Here is a 15,159-nt window from a genome sequence, read left to right as displayed (position 1 = left end):
ATTAAACTTATTGGTCCCACTTAAGTCAAGCAGTTCTCCATCTTTAGTATCCCTCTCTCCTCCCTTTGAATCCCTTCTCTTTTTTTGGTACCCTTACCTTATTACTCTTTTTCCTTTTCCCTTTTCCTTTCCCACTTTTTAATGAAGTGAGAGAAGATTCTCTGTAAATCAAATATGTCAATTATTTCCTCTTTGAGCCAACTCTGATGAAAGTAGGATGCACACAATGTTCCTCCCCCTAAGTTCCCTCAGAGATGATAGGTTTCCTTTGCCTCATCATCACATGTAGTTTCCCTCTTTTTATCTCCCCTTTTCCCTTTTTCTGACAATATCCCCTTTCCATTTCTACTTCCCTTTTTATGTTATATCAGTAAAATTAAATTATACATATGGTTTTTATGTATATCCACAACAGAAATACAGTTCTCAAGAGTCCCTTTTACCTTTTTCTACTTCTCTTTAATCCTGTTGTTGGAGATCAATTTTTTTGTTTAAGTCTGGTTTTTTCCTTAGAAACAAATGGAATTCCTCTATTTCATTAAATGTCCATCTTCTTCCATGGAAAAAAATACTCAGCTTAGCTGGGTAGTTTATTCTTGGCTGCATTCCAAGCTCTTTTGCCTTTTGGAATATCTGATTCCAGGCCCTTCGATCCTTTAATGTTGAGGCAGCCCGATCTTGTGTGACCCTTCTTGTGGCACCTTGGTATTTAAACTGTTTTTTCCTAGCTGCTTCTAAATTTTTTCTTTAGTCTGAAAATTCTGAAGTTTGGCCACAATATTCCTCAGGGTCTTTATTTTAGGGTCTTTTTCAGAAGCTGTTCGATGAATTCTTTCAACACCTATTTTACCTTCCAGTTCTATTTACTTCTGAGCAGTTCTCTTTGATGATTTCCTGTAAAATAGTATTTAGGCTCTTTTTTTCATCATAATTTTTGGGTAGTCAAATGATCCTCAAGTTATCTCTCCTAGATCTATTTTCCAGGTCTGTTGTTTTTCCAAGTAAATATTTGACATTTTTTTTCCCAATGTATCTTTTTTTTTTTTTTTTTTTTTTTTTTGGTTTTGCTTGACTGATTCTTGATGTCTCAATGAATCAGTCATTTCTATTTATTCAGTTCTGTTTTTAGTGAGCTATTTTCTTCATTAGCTTTTTTACTTCTTTTTGTATATGTACAATTGAGTTGTTTTGCTCTATGGAATTTTTTTCCATTTCACTATTTTTTTTAGTGAGTTATTTTCTTTTTCCAATTCACAAATTATGTTTCCCTGCATTTCTTGGGAGTTTTTTACCTTTTCCAATTCACATTTCAAGAAGTTGTTTTCTTTTTCCACTTTATCAAATTTTAGTGAGTTATATGCTTTTCTGTACTCTCTTGCATAGCTTCTCTTTCCTTTCCCCATTTTTCTTCTAGTTCTCTTTTAAGGTTTTTAATAGTCTCTTTTAGGAAAGCCTTTTGTATTGGGGACCAACAATTGTCTGGAGACTGTCTGCTATTAGTTTCTTCAGGGTTGAAAAGCTGTTCTCTTTCTGTATAGAAACTATCAATAGTTCTTTTGATTTTTTTACTCATTTTGTTAAAGCCTGTAGGGTCTACCTTCAGGGCCAGGAGGTTACCAGCTTCCTCTTCAAAGCAGTGAAAGGTGTATGGACAGGTAGCTGTCCTGCCAGCTGGCTACAAAAAGCAGCGAGGTACTGGAGTGCTCTGGGAAAGAGTTTCCTACCCAAGAGTAACTCAGGCCTGCAGGGCAGAGCTGGGAAAGTGCCCTGCAAAGAACACCAGCTGTGTGAGATAATGACTGCCCTGGGGCTAGACACTGAGCAGTGAGAATTTCACTTCCCAAGCCAAATCCGGCCTTGGAGCTGTGGGTATTAGTGGTTGAGCAATGAATGGTTTTGCAGGGACTGGAAGTGTCTCCCTGGGAAGCACAGTCTGCTGGGGAAGTTCTATTGTTCCAGGCTGAGCCCCCATTGTGTTGATTAGAGGCTGCCCAGGCTGTGCCCCCTTGCTGTACAGATTTATGACTGCCCCTGCAAAAGCCCTGAACTGCTGGATGTGGCTGCAGGGCTGCGTTACAGTCTGCCTGAGTCACTTCTGGGTTTGAGTGATTACAGCCAGCTCTCGTTAGGTTCTGGTGTTTTTTAGAGTTCCCTCTGTTTTACGATTTTAATTTCTCTGCCAGTTTACTGCTTTGTAGTCAAGGCAGAGTAGTTAGCCTATAGCAGAGTCGGCTCTATAATTACTCTAGTTACAGAGATCACCCCCACCCAGGGTCTGCTCAGGATGCTAGTCTCTAAATTTGCTGCCTGTGCTAGTCTGTTCCTGGCTCCTCAGGACAAACCTTTCCTGGCGATCTTCCAGATTGATATTGGCTGTTAAATTGTAGTGCTTCTAATCTTCATGAATTTAAGCAGTAAAGAGCTATTTTTGAGGCTGAATTAAATAGTTGGTTATGAGGGGAATGAAAGGAGCTTAGAAAGTCGTGTGTGCCTTCTCTGCCATCTTGGCTCTGACCCCAGAACTTAGTTTGTATTTATTTTCAAGATAATATAATAGATTCCACGTGTTTCAAAATTATATTTGTCGTATATGGTTTTGTCTCTGTTATTGATAAATTTTCTTTCTTGGATTATTTTCTTGAATTACTTCACCTCCAGATGAATGGTTTTGTCTCTGTTATTGATAAATTTTCTTTCTTGGATTATTTTCTTGAATTACTTCACCTCCAGATGAATGGTTTTGTCTCTGTTATTGATAAATTTTCTTTCTTGGATTATTTTCTTGAATTACTTGACCTCCAGATTAATTTTTTAATATTTTTTTCCATTCTGCAAAGCAATTATTTGGTAGTTTGACAGATATATATATATATATATGTATATATATATATATATATATATATATATAATTTCCTTATTAATCTCTTCCTGCTTTTTGTTTCTGTTTTTTTTTAATGCATTTGATAGGGTGTGAAATTGTGTTCCCTTTAATCTGTAAAATTAACACTCTAAAATTGTGTAGTCTTTGATATATAAAGAAGGGAGACTGGACCCATACTTAACACCATATACCAAGATAAGATCAAAATGGGTCCATGACTTAGGCATAAAGAACGAGATTATAAATAAATTGGAGGAACATAGGATAGTTTATCTCTCAGACTTGTGGAGGAGAAAGAAATTTGTGACCAAAAATGAACTAGAGACTATTACCGATCACAAAATAGAAAATTTTGATTATATCAAATTAAAAAGCCTTTGTACAAACAAAACTGATGCAAACAAGATTAGAAGGGAAGCAACAAACTGGGAAAACATCTTCACAGCTAAAGGTTCTGATAAAGGCCTCATTTCCAAAATATATAGAGAACTGACTCAAATTTATAAGAAATCAAGCCATTCTCCAATTGATAAATGGTTAAAGGATATTAACAGACAATTTTCAGAGGATGAAATTGAAACTATTACCACTCATATGAAAGAGTGTTCCAAATCATTATTGATCAGAGAAATGCAATAAGACAACTCTGAGATACCACTACACACCTGTCAGATTGGCTAAGATGACAGGAAAAAATAATGATGAATGTTGGAGGGGATGCAGGAAAACTAGGACACTGATGCATTGTTGGTGGAACTGTGAACGAATCCAACCATTCTGGAGAGCAATCTGGAATTATGCCCAAAAAGTTACCAAATTGTACATACCCTTTGATCCAGCAGTGTTTCTATTGGGCTTATATCCCAAAGAAATACTAAAGAAGGGAAAGGGACCTGTATGTGCTAAAATGTTTGTGGCAGCCTTGTTTGTAGTGGCTAGAAACTGGAAATTGAATGGATGCCCATCAACTGGAGACTGGCTGGGTAAATTGTGGTATATGAATGTTATGGAATATTATTGTTCTGTAAGAAATGACCAGCAGGATGAATACAGAGAGGCTTGGAGAGACCTACATGAACTGATGCTAAGTGAAATGAGCAGAACCAGGAGATCACTTTACACTTCGACAACGATATTGTATGAGGATGTATTCTGATGGAAATGGATTTCTTTGACAAAGACTCAATTTCAATTGATAAATGATGGACAGAAGCAGCTATACCCAAAGAAAGAACACTGGGAAATGAATGTGAACTATTTGCATTTTTGTTTTTCTTTCCAAGTTGTTTTTTACCTTCTGAATCCAATTCTCCCTGTGCAACAAGAGAACTGCTCGGTTCTGCACACATATATTGTATCTAGGATATACTGCAACATATTTAACATATATAGGACTGCTTGCCATCTAGGGGAGGGGGTGGAAGGAGGGAGGGGGAAAATCAGAACAGGAGCCAGTGCAAGGGATAATGTTGTAAAAAAAAAAAATTACCTTGGCATGGATTCTGTCAATATAAAGTTATTATAAAATAAAAATTAAAAAAAAAAAGAAGGGAGATTCAAGTCTCTCAGGCCCTCTTGGGAAACATATCTCCCCAGACAAGTTAAGTAGCATCATCCGACTGGGTCATTTCTAGGACAAGCCAGATCTCTATTCAAATTCAGACAAAAAAAATCTTCAGAGCAATTTTATTTGGGAGCTCCTGGTCTGATCAGCTCAAACTGCCCCACCCCCACCCCCACTCCCACCAAGATCTGCTCATATAATAGGTTTCTGTTTCCTCATTTCTTTGCAGAATGTCCAAAGTAAGATTATGTCTTGTCCGTTGGTATAACTGCCAGGACCCTGCATGCTGAGAAGATATTCTCTTTTCAGTGCCTGCCTCGATTTCCCTAATAGGACTTTACCAATAAAGAAGTCACTGTCTTAGCAAAGCTCACTTCTCATCCAACAATAAACTTCCATTTTGCCACCTAAAACTCTTCAGGTTCATGAATTCTTTCATGAAGAATCTGCGCCTTTGACTAAAAAGGGGATGTCCACAACTCTCTGAGTGCCACTAGAACCCTTTCACAAAGACCTTTATTTGTTTTCTTGGTATATCATTATTATCGATATTCACCTTCACTTGACCAATCCCTGCCATATAAACACTCTCTCCCCCCACACCCACCCACATAAACACTTTTTAAAGAAATAAGCATAGCCAAAGAAAATAATGATCCCATTGGCCAAGACCAAAAATATATATCTCAATCTCAAACCTGAATACCACCCTTCTTTATCAGGTGGTGGGTGACATGTTTTGTTATCAGCACTCTCTTTTTTTTTTAAAATTTTTATTTAATAATTACTTTATATTGACACTCGTTTCTGTTCCGATTTTTTTCCCTCCCTCCCTCCACCCCCTCCCCTAGATGGCAAGCAGTCCTTTATATGTTGGATATGTTGCAGTATATCCTAGATATAATATATGTTTGCAGAACCGAACAGTTCTCTTGTTGCATAGGGAGAATTGGATTCAGAAGGTATAAATAACCCAGGAAGAAAAACAAAAATGCAGATAGTTCACATTCATTTCCCAGTGTTCTTTCTTTGGGTGTAGCTGCTTTTGTCCGTCATTTATCAATTGAAACTCTGTTAGGTCTCTTTGTCAAAGAAATCCACTTCCATCAAAATATGTCCTCATACAATATCGTTGTCGAAGTGTATAATGATCTCCTGGTTCTGCTCATTTCACTTAGCATCAGTTCATGTAAGTCTCGCCAGTCCTCTCTGTATTCATCCTGCTGGTCATTTCTTACAGAACAATAATATTCCATAACATTCATATACCACAATTTACCCAGCCATTCTCCAATTGGTGGGCATCCATTCATTTTCCAGTTTCTAGCCATTACAAACAGGGCTGCTACAAACATTTTGGCACATACAGGTCCCTTTCCCTTCTTTAGTATTTCTTTGGGATATAAGCCCAATAGAAACACTGCTGGATCAAAGGGTATGCACAATTTGATAATTTTTTGGGCATAATTCCAGATTGCTCTCCAGAATGGTTGGATTCGTTCACAACTCCACCAACAATGCATTAGTGTCCCAGTTTTCCCACATCCCCTCCAACATTCATCATTATTTTTTCCTGTCATCTTAGCCAATCTGACAGGTGTGTAGTGGTATCTCAGAGTTGTCTTAATTTGCATTTCTCTGATCAATAATGATTTGGAACACTCTTTCATATGGGTGATAATAATTTCAATTTCATCCTCTGAAAATTGTCTGTTCATATCCTTTGACCATTTATCAATTGGAGAATGGCTTGATTTCTTATAAATTTGAGTCAGTTCTCTATATATTTTGGAAATGAGGCCTTTATCAGAACCTTTAACTGTGAAGATGTTTTCCCAGTTTGTTGCTTCCCTTCTAATCTTGTTTGCATTAGTTTTATTTGTACAAAGGCTTTTTAATTTGATGTAATCAAAATTTTCTATTTTGTGATCAGTAATGGTCTCTAGTTCATCTTTGATCACAAATTTCTTTCTCCTCCACAAGTCTGAGAGATAAACTATTCTATGTTCCTCTAATTATTTATAATCTCGTTCTTTATGCCTAGGTCATGGACCCATTTTGATCTTATCTTGGTATATGGTGTTAAGTGTGGGTCCATGCCTAATTTCTGCCATACTAATTTCCAATTATCCCAGCAGTTTTTATCAAATAATGAATTCTTTTCCCAGAAGTTAGGGGCTTTGGGTTTGTCAAACACTAGATTGCTATAGTTGACTATTCTGTCTTGTGAACCTAGCCTTTTCCACTGATCCACTAATCTATTTCTTAGCCAATACCAAATGGTTTTGGTGACTGCTGCTTTATAATATAATTTTAGATCAGGTACAGCTAGGCCACCTTCATTTGATTTTTTTTTCATTAATTCCCTTGAGATTCTCGACTTTTTATTGTTCCATATGAATTTTGTTGTTATTTTTTCTAGATCATTAAAATATTTTCTTGGAAGTCTGATTTGTATAGCACTAAATAAATAGATTAGTTTAGGGAGTATTGTCATCTTTATTATGTTTGCTTGGCCGATCCAAGAGCACTTAATATTTTTCCAATTATTTAAGTCTGACTTTATTTGTGTGGAGACTTTTCTATAATTTTGCTCATATAATTCCTGACTTTCCTTTGGTAGATAGATTCCCAAATATTTTATGGTATCAACAGTTATTCTGAATGGAATTTCTCTTTGTATCTCTTGCTGTTGGGTTTTGTTGGTGATGTATAAAAATGCTGAGGATTTATGGGGATTTATTTTGTAGCCAGCTACTTTGCTAAAATTATGAATTATTTCCAATAGCTTTTTAGTAGAATCTCTGGGGTTCTCTAGGTATACCATCATATCATCTGCAAAGAGTGATAATTTGGTTTCCTCATTGCCTACTCTAATTCCTTTAATATCTTTCTCGACTCTTATTGCCAAGGCTAGTGTTTCTAATATGATATTAAATAATAATGGTGATAGTGGGCAACCTTGCTTCACTCCAGATCTTACTGGGAAAGGTTCCAGTTTTTCCCCATTGCATATGATGCTTACTGATGGTTTTAAATATATGCTCCTGACTATTTTAAGGAAAAGTCCATTTATTCCTATGCTCTCAAGTGTTTTTATTAGGAATGGATGTTGGATTTTATCAAATGCTTTTTCTGCATCTATTGAGATGATCATATGGTTTTTGTTTGTTTGGTTATTGATATAGTCAATTATGCTAATAGTTTTCCTAATATTGAACCAGCCCTGCATTCTTGGTATAAATCCTACTTGGTCATAGTGTATTATCCTGGTGACGATTTTCTGTAATCTTTTTGCTAATATTTTATTTAAGATTTTAGCATCAATATTCATTAGGGAGATTGGTCTATAATTTTCTTTCTCTGTTTTCAGCCTACCTGGTTTAGGTATCAGTACCATGTCTGTGTCATAAAAGGAGTTTGGTAGGACTCCTTCAATCCCTATTTTTTCAAATAGTTTATATAACATTGGAGTTAATTGTTCTTTAAATGTTTGGTAGAATTCACATGTAAATCCATCTGGTCCTGGGGATTTTTTCTTAGGGAGTTGATTGATAGTTTGTTCTATTTCTTTTTCTGAGATGGGACTGTTTAGGATATTTACTTCTTCCTCTGTTAGTTTGGGCAAGCTATATTTTTGGAGGTATTTTTCTATTTCTTTTAAGTTGTCGAATTTATTGGCATAAAGTTGGGCAAAGTAACTCCTAATTATTGCTCTAATTTCCTCTTCGTTAGTGGTGAGTTCTCCCTTTTCATTTTTAAGACTAACAATTTGATTTTCCTCTTTCCTTTTTTTAATCAGATTTACTAAGGGTTTGTCTATTTTGTTGGTTTTTTTATAGAACCAACTCTTAGTTTTATTAATTAATTCAATAGTTTTTTTACTTTCAATTTTATTGATCTCTCCTTTTATTTTTAGAATTTCAAGTTTAGTGTTTGACTGGGGGTTTTTAATTTGTTCCTTTTCTAGCATTTTTAGTTGCAAACCCAATTCATTGACCTTCTCTTTCTCTATTTTATACAAATAGGCCTCTAGAGATATGAAATTTCCCCTTATTACCGCTTTGGCTGCATCCCATACATTTTGGTATGATGTCTCATTATTATCGTTTTCTTGGGTGAAGTTATTAATTATGTCTATGATTTGCTGTTTCACCCAATCATTCTTTAGTATGAGATTATTTAGTTTCCAATTATTTTTTGGTCTACTTCCCCCTGCTTTTTTGTTGAATGTAATTTTCATTGCATCGTGGTCTGAAAAGGATGCATTTACTATTTCTGCTTTACTGCATTTGAGTTTGAGGTTTTTATGTCCTAATATATGGTCAATTTTTGTATAGGTTCCATGAACTGCTGAAAAGAAAGTGTATTCCTTTCTGTCTCCATTACATTTTCTCCAGAGATCTATCATATCTAACTTTTCTAATATTCTATTTACCTCTTTGACTTCTTTCTTATTTATTTTGTGGTTTGATTTATCTAATTCTGAGAGTGCAAGGTTAAGATCTCCCACTATTATAGTTTTACTGTCTATTTCTTCTTGCAGCTCTCTTAGTTTCCCTTTTAAGAATTTAGATGCTACCCCACTTGGTGCATATATGTTTAATATAGATAGTGCTTCATTATCCATACTACCCTTTAGCAAGATATAGTGCCCTTCCTTATCTCTTTTAATTAGATCAATTTTTGCTTTAGCTTGATCTGAGATCAGGATGGCTACCCCTGCTTTTTTGACTTCACCTGAAGCATAGTAGATTTTGCTCCAACCTTTTACCTTTAACCTGCATGTATCTCCCCGCTTCAGGTGTGTTTCCTGTAAACAACATATTGTAGGATTCTGGCTTTTAATCCATTCTGCTAACCGCTTCCTCTTTATGGAGGAGTTTACCCCATTCACATTTATGGTTAGAATGACCAATTCTGTATTACTTGCCATCTTGTTAACCCCGGTTTACGCTTTTCTCCCTTCTTTCCCCTTTCCCCCCTTCCCAGTATTAAGCTTGTGAGCACCACTTGCTTCTCACAGCTCTCCCCTTTTAGTATCCCTCCCCCCGCCTTAGAATTCCTTCCCCTATCTTGCCCCTTTCCCTCCCAGTTCCCGTATTCCCTTCCGCTTAGCTTATTCCTTCCCTTTTCACTTTTCTCTTCTCACTTTTCAATGAGGTGGGAGAAGTTTCACCATAGATTGAATATGTCTTAAGATTTTTCACTTAAAGCCAATTCTGAAGGCAGTAAGATACCCACTATATTCATCCCCCTCCCTTCTTTCTCTCAGATATAATAGGTTTCCTATGCCTCTTCATGAAATGTAGTACCCCCACTTTACCCTTTTTCTGGTACAATGTCCTTTCCACATCAATTTCTAGAACAAGGTATACATGTATTCTTTATACATCTATATAGTCGAAATATAGTTCCCAAGATTAATCTTTACCTTTTTAGATTTCTCTTGAGTTCTATATTTGTAGATCAAACTTTTTGTTAAGTTCTGGCTTTTTCATCAGAAATAGATGAAATTCGCTTACTTCGTTGAATGTCCATCTTCTTCCCTGGAAAAAGATGCTCATTCTCGCTGGGTAAGTTATTTTTGGTTGCATCCCAAGTTCCTTAGCCTTTCGGAATATCATATTCCATGCCCTTCGATCTTTTAATGTGGATGCTGCCAGATCCTGGGTGATCCTTATTGTGGCTCCTTGATACTTGAATTGGGTTTTTCTAGCCGCTTGCAATATTTTTTCCTTCATCTGAGGGTTCTGGCATTTGGCCACTATATTCCTTGGTGTTTTGATTTTAGGATCCCTTTCAGTGGGTGATCGATGAATCCTTTCAATGTTTATTTTTTCCTCTGTTCCTATGACTTCTGGGCAGTTCTCTTTGATAATTTCCTGGAAAATAGTGTCCAGGCTCTTTTTTTCATCATGTTTTTCTGGAAGTCCAATGATTCTCAGATTGTCTCTCCTGGATCTGTTTTCCAGGTCTGTTGTCTTCCCCAGAAGGTATTTCACATTCTTTTCCATTGTTTGATTTTTTTGGATTTGCTTGACTGATTCTTCTTGTCTCCTCGAGTCATTCAATTCCACTTGTTCAATTCTGATTTTCAGTGAAGTATTTTCTTCACTCACTTTTTTAAAATCTTTTTCTAATTGTCCCATTGAGTTCTTTTGTTCTGTGGAATTTTTTTCCATTTCGCCAATTTTGTTTTCCAGTTCACCAATCCTATTTTTCAAGGATTTTACTTCTTTATCCACTCTCTCTTTAACTTTCTCCAGGCTCTTTTGCCAAGCCTCCCTCTCCTTTTCCCAAGCTTCCCTCTCCTTTTGCCAAGCCTCACTCTGCTTTTCCCATTTTTCTTCTAGCTCCCTTGTGAGAGCCTTTTTAATTACTTCCATGAGGTTCATCTGTGCTGAGGAACAGATGATCTCCTCCTTTGGGGATTCACCTGGAGACAGTCTGTTTTTAGTCTCCTCAGGATTTAGAGTCTGCTCTCTATCTGTATAGAAGCTGTCAAGGGTTAAAGTCCTCTTCAGTTTCTTGCTCATTCTGTCTAATAATCAAAGACAAACTGCCAAAGAAAAACAGAAAAAACTGGAGTCTTTCTTTGGGGGAGGGGCTGGGTGTGTTACCGAGCTTCCTCTCCAAACTGTGGGGGGCAGCAGTGAGGCACTAGCCCGACTGTGTGCGCCTGCGCTCTGAGATCCCAGAGCATGCTGAGTCACTGTGGGGGGGGGGGACGGGGGAGCCCGCCAGGTCCCAAGAGACTCCAACTGTTTGGGGTTGTATTCTTCAGCCCGGTGTTTTTAGCTTCTCTGCTGGGCTGCTGACTTGCTGCCGCAGCAAAGTATCCAAACCTGTAGTGAAGCTCTCCCCGCAGAGACGGCTGCAATCACTCCCCACCCCCTCTCCAGTCTGCTCCCGTGCTCTCACTGCCACTGCCCACCACCTGCGCCCGATCTAAAACCGTCCCAGCCCTCCAGTAAAGACAGACCTTTCTTGGCGAATCTCAAGGATGGCTTTTCTTGGTAACTTTTTGTGGGTTTTTTTTTCAGTCAAGCATTAATTCAGAGGCTTGTAATGAAATGGATAGTGAGAGAAAGCACGGAGCTTATGCAGCTGTGTGCCTCCTCTCCGCCTTCTTAACCGGAAGTCCTGTTATCAGCACTCTCATCACAATTGGTTAGTGCATTAACCAAGGTTCTTAAATCTTTCATTTGTTTTGTTTTATAATGCTAAAATAAATTTATAATTATCTTCTGATGGTGTTCACCTTGTTCTTCAGTAGTAGTTTATGGCATCCCAAATTTCTCTTAATCTATCTATTTTGCCATTATACGATTCCAATAATATTTCAATAAATTTAACCAAAGTTGCTCAAGCATTATCCATTTGCAGAATAGAAAATTGGGCAATAAATTTGCTTCCAAGCTTTTTCTAGAAGTAAAACTATCTTCAAAACATTTTTACATGTATAGGTTTTTGTTGTCTTTGATTTCTTTGGAATTTAAGCCTCATAAGTAGTATGCAGTATTGCTAGGACAAAATGTGCCACAAAAATGTAGTGAAAATTTGGGCACAGATCTAAATTTACTTTCTAGAATACCTACACTAATTCACAGGTTGGCAAAAAGCATGAATTATTTTTTCTCCATGTAGTACCATCCAGAATTGCTATTTTAAAATTCTGTTTGTTGCTTTGGCCAGTGTCTCCAGGACAAAGTTACATTAATTTGCATTTTTTTCTAATTATAAATAATATGAAACATTTTTATATGGTATAGCTTGGATTTCTAAGAAAAACTTGCAGTAAATATTTTTCCCAGTCAACTCCTTCCCTTCAAATTCTGTTCTGATTTCTTTGATGCAAAACATTTTTGTCTCCTGTTATGTGTTATCACTTACTTAGTCATGAACTCCTATAGAATCCAATCATGTGTGACTTCATTTTGGGGTCTTCTTAACAAAGACACTGGAGTGATGTGCCATTTGATTCTTCAACTCATTTGCACAGATGAGGAACTGAGGCAAACAGGCTTAAGAGACTTGTCCAAGATCAAACAATAAATACAGTTTTGAAGCCAGATTTGAATTCATTAAAGGCCAGTCTTTCTGATTCCAAGCTCTATCTGCTGTACTACCTAGCTGCCCTAAGTATGAAAAATTAATTTAGGATTTATTATGGTATATAGTGTGAGTCTTAGTTTAAACCTAATTTCTGCCAGAATGTATTTTTTCAGCATTTGTTTTATCAAAGTAGTTGAGGTCTTTGTGACTTATTGAACACAATAGTATTATGTTTATTAACTTCCATGAGTTGTAGAGTGTTCTTTTGTCACTAACAGGTTTTTCTATTTTTTAGCTAGTATCAAAGAGATTTAATGATTACTGTTTCGTATATGGTTTTGTCTCTGTCATTGATAAATTTTCTTTCTTGGATTATTTTCTTGAATTACTTGACCTCCAGATTTTTTTTTCCATTCTGCAAAGCAATTATTTGGTAGTTTGACAAACAACATTGTTAACTAGTTTAGGTGAAATTTTCATCTTTATTTACAATAGCTCTGAGCCAAAAACCTATAATTAATATTGGAAAGACAAAAAAAATCCATACAGGTAGAAAAATATATATGAGTTGAAATCTGAAATCTATACCACTATAGAAAGTACCTACATTGAGGAGATCATTGATCCTTTGGAATATTAAGAGATTTTTGAACTGGAAAAAATAAGTAGAAAAACAAATGCATCATTACACTGTAAGTTACTTCTCTCCTGTGTGTATGAACTAGTACAGTTTTATAGGATGAGCTTTCTATATGCAGACAGAAGACCTGAGTTCAAATCCTTATTTTACTGCTTGTTCCTCTCCTGATAGTTATTAAGTAACTTAATTTCCTATTCTGTAAAATGAGGGACTAGACTAGGTACCCTCTTAAGGTCCTTTCTATCACTTCCTGTTATTTCATATAGCTTATCCTATAAAACATTAAGGAGAAAAGAGCCCACCATAATTCTAAGTTCCATAAATCTCATGCTACTTTGTTTTTACCTCCAGCAAAAGTGTTTATGACTTCAAAAACTAAATGAAGTAGACTATGTATGCTTCCTGGTTATGATATCAATTCAATTATTAGCCATTTGAAGAATTAGCAAAATATGAATCCAATGGTTAAAAATTCTCCAGGTGTAAAAACAGTACCAGGTATCATATTTTACATATTTGATTTTTACTCTGGAATATTTCTCTCCAAATACTGATCCAATTGGCTCTAAATCTACCCCTTAAGCTGGCATTGTTCAGTCATTATGGCATTATAACAGTGGCTTCCAGCATATTTACATTATTTTTGAGGAATCCAACAGTTTCCTCACTTTCATTTTAATACTAAGCTTGGCTAATTTTTTTCAATGAAATGTAGTAATGAGGTTGTATCAGGTCAAATAATGAAATAGAACACAAATATTTCAACTAATCCCAGAACTTTCAGGGCAACGATGGTGGTGATAGAAATATTATTTCTTTTTCCTGTATTCAAAAGTCTATTTTATTTCATTGATTCAAAATTATTGGTTTTTTTTCAATTTATTCCAAAGTATAAAATCAATCCAGCTGTCATAAAATTTATTGTTTTATGAAATTAACTTCAAATTATTTTGAAAAATATGGCAGACTCAATAAGTAATTATTATTAACATACAACATAGAAGGAAATTTATTTCTCAGTAAGACAAATCTAGACTTTTTTTGAGTCATTATTCTTTGACAACTTTTTTGTAACTTTGGATTTAATCCTTAGTCCCACAGAGATAAATTAATCTGATTTTTAACAGAATATTTCTTCATATTAATTTTAGACATTTGCACAATATCACAATACTAATCGGGTTTAACTTCTCTTTTGATGGATTTAATAAAAGCCATTTCCCAAAAAGAGAAATTTAGAGGTGAATTCCAATTATTTCATCAGATTCCTTCTGATACATGAACAATGTATTATTTTAGTCTAATTTCTGCCATCCATAATATTTTGAAGGCTTATCTAGAATATTATAGCATGCAATTATGTATCATATAGTGATTTGTACACAGTAATTAGAATTACTTCAATGATACACCCATGATATCCTATTCTTCTTTTAGCCCACAATGCAAGGATGCATTGCAAAACAATTCCAATATCCTTTTTCCTCTTCCTTATATTTTACACAGAGATGCCCAATTAAGCTGCCTAATGTACAGCCCTAATCACATTACTCTCATATTTAACAATTTTCAAAGACTTTAATTACAATTTCCAGCCCTATTTTATTTTAGGACTAGTATTTCAATAATTGGGTGATGCAGCAGCTGGAATACTAGGCCTGAAATCAGAAAGAGTCATCTTGCTGAGTTCAAATTTGGCCTCAGATAAATAAACTACCTGTGTGAGCCTGAGGAAATTACTTAACACTTTTTTTGTCTCAGTTCCTCATCTATAAAATGAACTAAAAAAGGAAATAACAAAACTACAACACCTTTGCCCAAAAACAAATGAACAAAACTACAAATGGGGGTCCACAAGAGTCAGACATGACTGAAATGACTGAACAATAATATAATAATAATTTGCATTGATACATTACTTATTTTATTGTTACAGAAATCCCAGAAAGTAGATTTTATTCATATTTTGCACATGAAGAAACAGAAGAAAGGAGATTTTATGTTTTTTGTCCAGGG

This window comes from Antechinus flavipes, chromosome 1 (assembly GCF_016432865.1).
Source record: "Antechinus flavipes isolate AdamAnt ecotype Samford, QLD, Australia chromosome 1, AdamAnt_v2, whole genome shotgun sequence".
NCBI lineage: Eukaryota > Metazoa > Chordata > Mammalia > Dasyuromorphia > Dasyuridae > Antechinus > Antechinus flavipes.
The sequence above is the reverse complement of the archived record's forward strand: the minus strand, read 5'-3'. Positions refer to the sequence as shown.